The sequence below is a fragment of the Macrotis lagotis genome, chromosome 3, assembly GCF_037893015.1.
Source record: "Macrotis lagotis isolate mMagLag1 chromosome 3, bilby.v1.9.chrom.fasta, whole genome shotgun sequence".
Taxonomy (NCBI): domain Eukaryota; kingdom Metazoa; phylum Chordata; class Mammalia; order Peramelemorphia; family Peramelidae; genus Macrotis; species Macrotis lagotis.
In genome coordinates, this window is record NC_133660.1 from 116,927,157 (window position 1) to 116,939,897 (window position 12,741).

Here is a 12,741-nt window from a genome sequence, read left to right on the forward strand (position 1 = left end):
TGTGAGTGAACCTTGATCCTATCATTTATAACCTTGTCATTTATATCTCTGGACCTGAGAGGCATAGACTGATTTAAACCTTTGAGATCTTCTAGTCCAGCCCCCTCATTTTACATAGAAGGAAACTGAGGCCCAAAGGTCTCCAAGGTTATATATCCCAGTTTCCTCATGTGTATTATATGTGGGATTTGGACTAGAATTCAGTGGTATCGACCTCAGATAAAAAGGAATCCCCACATGTCATATATTGACTTAGAAAAACACAATTAACATTTTCTGTATTGTATTTTGTTTGAATATTCCCCATTAAATTGAATCTGGTGGGGGCTGCACTCTGGAGTTTTGAAGGCCAAGTTCAATTTTGACACCTCAGGCTCTTGATGACCTGAAAGGTCTCTTACAATTCCAAATTCTCTGTGGCAGAGCTGGAATTCAAACCCTTGCCCCTTTTCCCAAATCCTCTGCTCTTTCCATATCACCATACTATGCTTCCATATTCTTCACCCATAAAAGGAGGGAATTTTCTCTAAGGATCTTGTTTTGAGTCATATATATTTTATGGAATAAGAATTTCATAAAATTCAACCTTCAGGTCATGTATTTGGAGTACTACATGGATCAGATACTTTGGTTTCTAAGTGATGAGTAAATAAATCTGGATTCTCCACTCCTTCCCCCTCCCCCTAAGATTTTTCTTAATGATAAATAATACAGAGGAAATTCTTTACCCACTAATGAATCTCACCAGGTAAGCTGAATTTATGTAAAACCAACCATTATCTACAAAACAAAGCAGCCAGGGAAAAGTAAGGGAACAAAAGAGGGATAAGGAAGAGGAACCAATTCAATAATACATCAAAAGCTGGTATTGTAAGTGAGAAAGCAGAATGTAGTGAACATTCCATAACTCAGTGAGCCAACTTTGGAGTCTTTTTGCTCTTCTTAGCTATGCAGAAAAAAAAAAGATTGTAGATCTTCCTAAGAGTTCCATAAGTTATAATATGAGATGGGGGCGGGGAGTAGAAGGAGGGGAGAATGGATCCAGAAAAATAATGTGGCAAATGAAAGGGAAGATCTTGGGATCAGAGTGTATTCTCCATCACTATAGCAGGATTCTCTTTCCTCTTAGATCTAAAAACTTGTTCAAAACTGATCTTTTTAAGAGTTTTGCCTATACAGATTATCACACTCTTTCCCTAATTTCCTTGATTAACTATATTTGATTATTCATGAGTATCTTAATTTTAAAAAAAGTTGGTATTTAAACTTATGTAAACAGCTGTGTGTAGAGAAGTAAGTAAATAATTGTGTGTATGAGGGGGGACATTTCAGGGAACAATAATACAATAAAAATGCTTAAGTCTTCAAGAAGATGTTTCTCATATGCATTATTGATCAAAACCATGGATAAATGAATTTTTACAGCCTTATGCAAACTATAGTTCTTTACAATGAACTATACTATGAATATCTTTGGGATAAGACTAAAAGTGATTTTATGCACACAAGCACACATGTGATTTATATAGTTACATACACACACATTTTTAAACACACATATTCAGTTCTGTGTCTATGTGTCTTTACTACTAGCAACATGTGTAACTATTTCAAGGCTGTGAGCAGTGATATTTTTTATCTTATTTTTCCCAACTCCTTTAATTTTTGAAGGCTGTTGGATATTTATCTTGCTTGGGTGAATTTTTTTTTTTTGAGATGTGTTACAATGCTTGTCCTTTGTGAATTCAGAAATCTTACTGGGTTTGGATATTTTGAAGAAGAGAGGATCTAAATATTGAAGTATAGAAAAAGGGAAAAATTTGGCATCTTTGATTTTTATTCCCCTTAGAATCACTTAATTGATATTAAGTCCATCTCTTTAGTCCTCCCAAAAGAAGTCTTTATCTTCCTTTATACTTACTGGCTAATTGTTGCACATTCTCACATTTCTTAGGAGTTTGGCCATTTGTTGGTTATGTCAGAGTTAGAGTCCATATTCTCACAAAGTGACAGTGCAAAAGATATAGTAAAGTCTTTTGGAAGTTTAATTTTGATTATCTTTTTGTAACCTCCCCAGCTAAACCAGTCTTCATCAGTTTATTTTTTGAGCTACTCTGCTTCCAGAATACATAATTTAGCACCTTATTATAGGCTACTCTAATTTCTCTCCAGTTAGATTATAAACTCGGAAGAGTACAACTTTTTTTTTTTAGGTTTTTGCAAGGCAAATGGGGTTCAGTGGCTTGCCCAAGGCCACACAACTAGGTAATTATTAAGTGTCTGAGACCGGATTTGAACCCAGGTACTCCTGACTCCAAGGCCGATGCTTTATCCACTACGCCACCTAGCTGCCCCAGAGTAGAACTTTCTTAAGGCTTCCTTTGTATCTCCTGATCACCCGAGATAGTGCTGTACAAAAGAGGAGGGCTGATGGGTTAATCAGTACCAATAGCTAACAAAATAGATGCCTATCAATTGGGGAATGGATAAACAAGATATGATCTGGGAATGTAATGGATTTTTACTGTGCTGCAAACAATGAATACCAAGAAGCATGGAAAGATGTATAAACAAAGTGAATATCTTATTCACCATGAAAACAATATATATATTCACAACAACAATGTAAATTAAAAAAACAACAGCAACAAAACAATCATACTGAATCCTGGGAAATTATAATGACTTTGCCCTTAAGAAGAGATATATGAGAAGGCATATCTCCTTTGCAAGATGGGGAATCATGAGTACGCAGCACCAAATGGGTCAGTCTTATTTAATATGTGGCATAGTTTTACTGAATTGTTTTTCCCCCTTTTTTATTCTTTTGGGCTATTTTGGGAAATGGAGATGAGGGGAAAAAAGAAAAGATAACAATAAAAAAATTTTTTAAATCCATTAATATCTTTGTGGAATTAAGTGAAAACCAGTGACCTCTAATAAGTACAGCAGTTCTGAGTTGTATCTTATACAACTTAACATTAAACAGTAAATATTAGTTAAGTAATATTGACATTCATGTCCCGCATTATGTTTACTCATTATCTTTTTTTTTACTCAGTAATTTTCAGAATCCTTTTCTCCTAAATGTGGTTATAATATCATAAATAAGATTTTTATAATATTAGTATTTGGCTTGTTTTTAAAAATCTGGATCTAAATGTTGCCTTGACAACGTCCAGTTTTTCTATGAAATGTGTTAAAAATTATACAATGACAGCACGACAAACATTTAGTAAACATTTATTGTTTAGAGAACTTTGATTAGCTACAAAATGTAACTAAGGACAATGGACTGAGATATGGAAAGAACCATTTAGAATCTCGTTTTCTTCAAAATGAAGCTGTAGAATCTTTTGTGTGTTATCTTTCCTTGATCTTCCCCAGCTGCTAATGATCTTCTGATCCCCAAATTAGCTTGTATTTATTTTGTGTCTGCTCATTTATGTACATATTGTTTCCCCCAATAGACTATAAACTTCTGGAGGGCAATGACTATTTCATTCAAGTCTTTGTATCCTTAGTACTTAGTGTGGTGCCTAGGTACAAAGCAGACATTTAATAATTTTTGATTGATTTGGTACAACTCCTTCATTTTATAGATGAAAAAATTGAGGCCCAGAAAAGTTAAGTGAGCTGTCTGTGGTCAAACTGGTAGAAAGTAGCATAGCTTTGATAGGAACCTGGGTTCTCTGATTGTAGATTCAAAAGTTCTTGTTCATTGCTCTAGCCTGGGCATTGTCTACAGAAGAGGTATCAAATAGCTGCCTGAACCAGATTGGAATAGAACTGAGAAATATTTAGCAAAATAAATAAAAATATAGTTGAACATAGATAATGTTAATATGTAGTTTTCTAAATCAGTATGAAGTCCACCAGGATCTTTATGTATGATTTAATGGCTCTGGTTCTATGTGAGTTTGACAACAGTGATTTAGAGTTTACTATCTAACATAATTTAAAATAAAAACATCCTAAGTTAAGAATAGAAGGGTAAGACTGCAATTAGAAGATTTTTCTTTTTGTTTGAGATTGTAAATTCACTTGTGTTGTAAATTCTAGAAGAGGTTCTTTCTATCATTAGACAAATCACTTAACTCTTTCAGTGTCCAAAAGCAACTCAGACTATAAATTTCGGTTTTACCTGCAGTGGTAGAAAGACTATAAATTTCATCACAGAAGCATGCAAGGAAATAAGAAAAGAGCAGCTAAATCAGGGGTTCTTAGTCATTTTTGTGCCAGGGACCCCTTTGTCAGACTGGTGAAGCTATCAACCCCTTCTCAGAATAATGTTCTCAAATGCATAAAATAAAATACACAGGAGTGTAAGGAAAACCAATTATATTGAAATGCACTTTTAAAAATATTTTTTAAAAAACAAGTTCATGGATCCCAGATTAAAACCCTTGCCCTAAAGGGATGGAAAAATAGGATCAGCATTACCAGAAGCATACTGAATACAACTAAATGTCTGTCTGTGTGTGTGTGTGTGTGTGTGTGTGTGTGTGTGTGTATGAATTACAAATGGTGAGGCAGTACATGGTATAGTGAATGCATTGAACCCCTGATTTAGCTGCTCTTTTCCTATTTCCTTGTATACTTCTATGGTTTTTTTAAATAAAGTATTCGAAGGTAAGGAATTAGGAGAAAACACCAGATGCTGTTTTCTGAGAACTGGTCTTCCACTCAGTAGGAAAAGCTTGGGGGCTTAATTTTTAATTTTCTTCGTATTAAGATTTGCACATAACTGCTACTCCTTTGAATCTCATGCTGGATTAATAATCTAGAACCAGTAGGATGTACAGGCATGCTGCTATTTATGGTTTAATTCAAATTGAATTGGGTCACAGGTGTGTGGAGGGCTATGGTTCTCAAGCGTTCCTTCTCAGGGGTCATTGAAACACAGTCCCCATTGTATGTGAGCATAAGAGAAGTAGCCAACCATTGAAAGGGGTGCTAAGTGTGATGTTGTAGTAGTTGGTGTGAGGAAATGAAGATTAAACAGCTGCTGTCATCGTGCCACTGGAACGAAACTATTTCCTTCCTCTCTACGCTCTTGCCATAAACATTTAGTAAGCCCCAGTTGTGTACAAGAAAGACACTGGACTAGATTTTGGAGACATAAAGGAGATACAATCTCAAGAAACTTTATAGTCCAGCAGGGTAGATAATGAGTCATGACTTCATGATTTCATTGGTGTGAACACACGCTGTATAATTGCAAGATTGCAATTAATATCTTCCGTTCTTCCTCTTTTAATTATCATGCACTATATTTATCTGTTTGCTCTCTCCCACAATATTTAAATTATATTGTTTTTGTATCCCCAGTCTTGAGAATCAGAAAGACCTAGGTTCAAGTTGTTATTTTGACACAGTGTAACTTTGGGATTCTGAGCAATTCACTGAGAGCTGGTAACATACTCCAAGTAACTCTGTTAAGACTATAAATTAGTCTTCATGAATTAAGGCAGCCAAAAAAAGCAAAGCCTCTTTGCCAAACTAGACCTATAACAATTTGACATTATTATTTCCCTTCATATACTTGACATTCCAGACATATTTTCCTGTATGTGCTGAATTCAACTTTCTGTTTCCTATTTCCCTAATTTACACAAATTTTCTTGCATGCCTAGAATATACTCCCTCTTCATTTCAGATTCTTAGAATATTTAGCTTTTCTGAGTCTCAGCTCATATACCATCTTGTAAGGAAAGCTTTTTCTGATCCATACAATGCTTAGTCTTTTTCCTCCATTTTCTTCTACATGTTCATGAGATATAGTTATATAAATAGATAATATATTAATCTATTTATAGGTGGGATTCTTCCAATAGAATGCAAGCTCTTGGGTACAGTAATTTAAATTTTGTCTATATCTTCAGGGCCTAGGACAGTACTATGAAGGAAATTGGTCCTTAATACAAGTTTGGTTAGATTGGATGGGATGGGATAGGTTCTCAGATGAGAGATATACACAAACTTTCGCTAGCTTATAGTGTTTGTTAGCTTATATTAGATTCAGTGGAAATGGTTTTAATTTGCATCAAGTTCAAACCAGCAGCAAACAAAAGGTCAAGCAATTTATGCAACTTCTTCTTGAAGACTTCCCCCTTGGAAGTCTTTAACTTGAGGCTAGCTGATCACTTGTCAGGAATGTTATAATGGAAGGTCTCTTCCCAATTTTTCTTCTACCTCTTATTTGATTTTTAAAATCCTTTTTTTTGAGTTCTTCCCTGAATTCTTTGTGAGCCTGAAACCAATTCACTTTTTTCGTTGAAGTTTTGTATCTAGTCATTCTTTTGATTTTGTGCTTTGATCTTCCCCATCACTATAGTCACTTTCTATGGTCAGGTTCATTTTTTTTGTTGCTTGTTCATTTTTTCTAACTTATTTCTTGACTTTTAACTTTATGTTAAGGTTGGGCTTTGCTCCTGGGATGGGAGTGGGAGCACTATCTGAAGCTTCAAGTTTCTTATTTTGTTGTTTTCAGAGTTAGTTTTGTTTAACTAATTAGTTTTCATTTCTTCCAAGATGGTATAATTTAAGGAGAGAAATGGTCATGGCTCTTCTGCCTATACTCTGGACTGTGAGTGACCACCATTACTATTTTCTGCCCTGGAGCTATGATCAGCACCTCAACTCTCCTGTGAGTCAGAGCTCTAGTATGCTGGTATTCCTCCTCACCCTGGAGACCCTAACTCCAAACTGAGTATGGACAGAAAATCAGTTCTATATGGGGGTCAGACCTATGAGAAACATCATTTTGGAGAATAGCATTAACTAAAATAAGATACTGGTAGGTTTCCAGGTACTGACTATCTCAGCCTGTGTTCTTGTTATTACCATTCCCCTCCCAGTGTTGAACAGCAAACCAATAAGCTGCAGGTTATTATTTCTACAGGTTCTCCTATAGGTTGTTATAGATCGCTTCCTTTTCCATAGAGTGATTTCACTGAAGTTTCTTGATGTCAGTCATTGAATCAGGGAGGGGGAAAATATTTAATTAGTGCATTTGAGGGAGCTTGGTGTGATGGATATAGATTATTCCTTAAAGCCAAGAAAACCTGGGTTCAAGTCCTACTGCTGAACATATTGACTGTGTAACTTTGGGCAAGTCACTTAACTTCTCATGATCCTAGAAAGCTCTCTAAGACCATAAGTTGCAGAGAAAGTGGTAACTTGCCTGGGAAGAAGATATTTACTCATCTTTCCTTTACCAAGTAAAATCACAGCTTTAATCCCTGTCCTTAGTCTTGGGATATCACACAGTTGCAAAGTAAAGAGCCATTTGAGATCTTAAGAACTAAGGTCTTCTTGTGGTAATCAAAAAATATAATTTATTTAAAGTAGTTGGCAAATCCCAAAATGCTATATAAATATTATCTATTAATAGGAGGCCTTACTCTGTTATACAGGTGGAAATGTGGAAGGAGTTTGCATTGCTTAAGAAGAGAGGAAAAGGTTTGTAATAGTCACTGTGGGACACTTTACTCTTGAAGTGTCCCTTCTGTCCAATTTTTATGACAGTAGGGTAAATCATATTAAAATGAAAAAAGAATGTTATTTAATATAGATATGGATCTCTGGGAAGCAAGACAGAAGAGGTGTTACTGGAGGAAACTTTAATAATATTAATAAAATAGCATCTATAAATATTTGTTTTTTAAGAGATTAGAAAAGGTATATATATTTTAATTCAAATGCAAAAAGTTTCAAATTAATTCACAGAGTTCTTTAGGGAGACAGTAAGGTAAGGAAGAGTGAGTTTTTTTTTTAAGAAGGTAGCAAAGTTTAAACAGAAGAAATAGCTACAAGCTGGGTGGTAAGAACATCTAGGACAGTTAAGAGGGAAAGGGGAAGGGGAACAGCTATGAGATAGGTAGCTAGGTTGGGATCAACATGGATCCAGCCTAAAAAATTTATTTAAAAAATAATACACAATAAAATGTGACATCAAATACAATATTCCCTCTAATGTTTAAGTAAAATGCTTCCAAATAGTAAATATTTACTTATTTTGAAACCATGAAAACCCTCTTATGTAGAAATGACAATAATCAACTCTGGGTGTCACATCCATTTTTTTCTCTTCTTTTCCACATTCTCTCTCCAATTGTGCTTGCCATTCAAATGGAAAGATCTAGACATGGAATCAGGAAATCTGGTCCCTGGCACTAACCAGCTGATTGACCCTTGGAAAAATACTTCAACCTTTCTGACTCCTAGTTTCCTGATTGGTAAAATGAATCTAACACTGATTTCCAGGGTCCCTTTGTGCTCTGATATTCTCTGTTCTATACAAGTTTTAGCATTTCTTTCCTCAGGGCAATTTCTCTAAATCTCCTTGGTGTCTGTCACTGAGTGAAGGCAGGGAAAAATACTACTCTGTGAAATGCTGCTAGGTGTTACCAACTCTTGAAAAGTTTAATGGTAGATAGAGGAAGCTGAAACAAAGAGCTGCTAATTGTGTTTGGGAATTTTCCATGTATTTATTTTCCCACAGCACTCTCTTTTTTATCATTCACTTGAACAACTAGAAGTTGATGGTACTGAACTTATAGAGAGGATGTCCCAGTGATTGCATTTGGCTTACAGTTTTAATAAATGGTTATCCTAAGAATAGACCATTGCTAGCTAACTTTGAAATCTGCATGCTTCTATGAACATAAAATATTTTGTAAAGAAAGGTATCATAGGACAGTACATTTGTAACTAGAAGACTTGTATTTATTCCTCCCACTTAGTGCTCATCTTGGGCTAGTTACAACCTCCTTCTGAGACTTAGTTTTCTACTCTATAAAAATAAGGGGTTTTGATTAGAAGATAAGACCCCTTCTAGTTCTAAAATACAATCTTCTAGTCATTTTTTTCTTATGTATTTATGTAAAATTTTTTAGCACTGTTAAGTTGGCTCCTGACATCCATCACTTACTAACATACCATTCTATAATTTTTACAAATTAGGGTTTATAGAAGGAAAACATAAGCTTGACTTAACCAGTAAGTATTAAGCATCTTCTATTTGCTATAAAGATTCTATTGACCTTAATTTTACTTTGAAAGAATAATAACTGCTGTAAATAGTGTTTTAAAGTTTTCAAAGCCCTTTTACCAAATTATCTTTTTTGGAATCTTATAATAACTCTCTGGAGTAGATACTACAGGTATTGTTAATGAAGAAACTAAGACTCCGAGAGGTTAAGGTGACTTGATTATGATCACAGAGTACTAATACTGCCCTTAAAGACAGGTTTTGAACATTGATTTTCCCCAGTTTCTTTATCTCTCTTAATTAATAATTTAGATACAAAAAAAGAGAAGTATATCAAAGTACTCAAATAATACTCAATATTCATATCCTAGATAAAGAAATATATTTTTTAAATTAATACATATGAAATTATTAGATTTGGATAATTTCTTTCCTTTAAAATGTCTGTTGCCTCTGGTATTATAGAGAGAATTTAGAGGTGGAAAGTCTAAAGATGATAATTCTTATCATCAAAGTCTTTATTAATCACTTATGTAATGATAATTTTTCTATCCCTTCTCAAATAAATCTGTGATTTATTCAGTTTATTGTGGATATTGATGGATATCAGTAATCATATTAATTACTTAAGCAGAATAGGATTAAGTTTAAGTTGGAAATCATGATGCTAGTTTTGGGGGTCTATAAATTTTCATTTCTTCCAAGGTGGTGTCATCTAAGGAGAAGTATGGTCACTGCTTCCCTGACCTGTGGTGTAGCCTATGAATGACCACAAGAACTCTTCTACTGTGACCAGGGTCCTAGCTCCCTTGCAGCTGAACTTTACTGTGCTAGTGCTCCCCCTAACCTTGGGACTGCAACCCAGAATTGTGTATGGGCAATGCAACAGAGCCTCATACCCAGTGCCAGCAGAGGGTCCCCTGTAAACTCCTTCTAACCAGTTGTCTGACTCCCTTATCATTTGTGGGATGAAAGCTCTAAAAACTACAGTCATCGATTTGGTCACCCTGATGAGTTACTATTGCTACCTTACTGGGATGACCTGCCCTGGACTTTGTTCCACTCTCATCCCAGTAAGAAAGACCTTTCCTGCTAACTTTCGAAGTTGTCTTGGGTTGAAAAATTGTTCACCCCATCCTATCCTATTCATTTTGAGGCATTATTTTAAATCATTTGGAGGGGGAATTCAGGAGAGTTCAGAGGAGTCCATGCCTTTTCTCCTGTAGCCTGGCTCTGTTCCCCCTTTATTAATCATTTGCTAATGATTAACAGACACTATGCTAAGCTCTTTCGATACAAATATAAAAGACAAAACATAGCCCTTCCCCTCAGGAATCTGACATTCTAATGAGGCAGACAACATACAAACCACCAAGTATATACAAATGGGAGGTGCTCACAGAGGTAAGGCACTAGTCATTGGAGATGGGGAGTAGACATCAGGAAAGGCTTCCTCCTTGAAGATGATTGACTTGAAGTTTGAAGGAATCTAGGCAAGTCAGTAAATGGAGGTGAAAATGGAGAGCATTTCAGGCAGTAGGGAGAGCTAGTGAGACACAAAAATTAAGAGATGGAATGCTATGTTTTGGAACCATTAAGGAAAATGGTCTAGAATATATATAGAGAGTTGTAAAATATAAGATCTGAAAGGTAAGGAGAGACCATATTGTGATGGATTTTAAAAGCAAAATGAATGATTTTATCGTTGATCCTGAAGGTAATAGGGAGCTATTGGAATTTATTGAGGGGGAGAGTAGCATCATCAGACCTGTGCTTTAGGAAAATCACCTTGATAGCTGAATGGAAGATGGAGTAGAGTGGAGAGAGCCTAATTAGATGGCTTTTACAATAATATAGGTGAGAGGTGATGAGATTTGTATTAGATTTTGAGTGGAGAAAAGAGATGTTACAAAGGAAGAAATGATTTTTGGAAACAGATTGGATGCATGGGGTCAGGGTGAGGAGTTGAAGGCATCAAGATTGTGATCGTGAGTGACTGGGAAGATGGTGGCACTTTCAACTATAGTAATAATATGCAATTTAAGGAAAGGTCTTTGTTTGCAGAGTAATCATAAAGAAAAGGCCCTTCAATATTTCAGTTCAGTAAATAGTTCCCAAGGATCATTAACCACAAATCTTAGCCCAGGGTCATAACTGGTCAAATGGAAAAGCTCCGAATACCTAGACTGGAAGATTAAAAAAATAAATGGGTGCTACTGATGAATTGTGGGTCATCAAAATGAAGAGACTAATCTGATTGTATGACCAACAGGAATGATCTGAGTGGTTCAGAGGAGTCAGAGGATTTGATTCACATGTCTGCTTTGATACTACCTAGGTGTTTTAAATCGTTTAAGTTCTGGACTTGAAGTCAGGAAAACCTGAAATGCAGCCTTAAATCTCACTGTATTCCAAGACATAACCCTAGGTAAATCACAGCCTCAGTTTACTCATCTATAAAGGAATAGTAATAGCATCTGGCAGCTAAGTAGCATAGTATCAGGCCCAGAATCAGAAAGACCTGAATTCAAATTTGACCTCAGACATTTACTCTCTGTGACTCTGAGCAAGTCACTTAAATCTGTTTGCCTCGGTTTCTTTATCTGTAAAATGAGCTATAGAAGGAAATGGCAAAACCACTTTAGTATCTCTGCCATGAAAAAATCCCAAGCAGGGTCATGAAGAGTCAGACATGGCCAAACAGCATCAGACCCTAATGCTGACTTCAGTACACTAGTATTGTCAACTTCTTTTTCCTTCTTCAAGAAGAAATTCACTGAGGCAGTGTGGTATAATGGATAGGAAGCTGGTTTCAAAACCAGGAAGACCTAGTTTCATATCTAACCTCTGACTCTGCTGACCTTAGGCAAGTCCCTCAATCTCTTAGTGTTTGTGGCAACTTGCTAATGCTATAAGATACAGAGAAGGTTTCCTACCTTGATGGGAAGGGGTCTTTACTCTTCCAGGAATTTCCTATGTCAACAAAATCATACATCTAGTATTTATTCCTTTTTTTCATCTGCAAAAATGAAGAGCTTAGATTGAATAACATCTCGGGTTCTTTCCAACTTGAAATCTTTAATTCTTTGGTCCTTAAAATCTCTATAACCTTCAATGAGTCACTTAACCTCAGTTTCTTCATCTGTAAAAACAAAAAAGGTGAATATTGGATTCCTAAGACTTCTTCAGCTGTAAAAATTCTATCTTCCTCTAGTCATGGTTTAGGCACATGCTAACTATTCTTCACCAGTTATCATAACAAGTTAATGTATTTTTGAATGTCATCATTTTTGCATCTGTCAGGTTAAAGAGCAAATGGAGCTGTAGCATGAAAGAGTTATCTCCTTCAGGCTTTTCATGATAGCCCTCCATATATGAAATTGTATTCATTGATCTACATTGGGGGATAGCAGATTACTCTCAAAAACCAAGTTCTTTCCTTTGAAGATTTTCCAATGATTTTAATTTTTAAGACCAAAATATTTTTATTATTTAAAATTCATTGACACAAAGTTCTTTTGATCAGCCAACTGCAGCCCTTTCTTTTGATCTTGTCTGGTAATCTAGAATTCATAATAAAGTTGGATGAATGCCTTCAAACTCTGAAGCCATGGATGTAATTATGACTGACTACTAAGCTGTGTCTTTGTCTAAATTCAGCTTTTCAAAAGTAGTAATAATGTTTGTTTTCTAAAAAGCAACAAACCCAAGGAATCACTCTGATTTATTCATTTGATTTTTTCCCC

The 12,741-nt window shown here is 35.4% G+C and overlaps 1 protein-coding gene and 1 pseudogene across 2 annotated transcripts in view; both read left to right on the plus strand.

Moving 5' to 3' along the window:
- Positions 1 to 12,741, plus strand: part of SH3D19 (SH3 domain containing 19) — a 205,138-nt gene that overhangs the window by 855 nt on the left and 191,542 nt on the right. The gene's annotated exons all lie outside the window — the stretch shown is intronic.
- The window catches only part of LOC141517792 (large ribosomal subunit protein uL6-like), a 39,750-nt pseudogene continuing 27,009 nt past the window's right edge, over positions 1 to 12,741 (plus strand).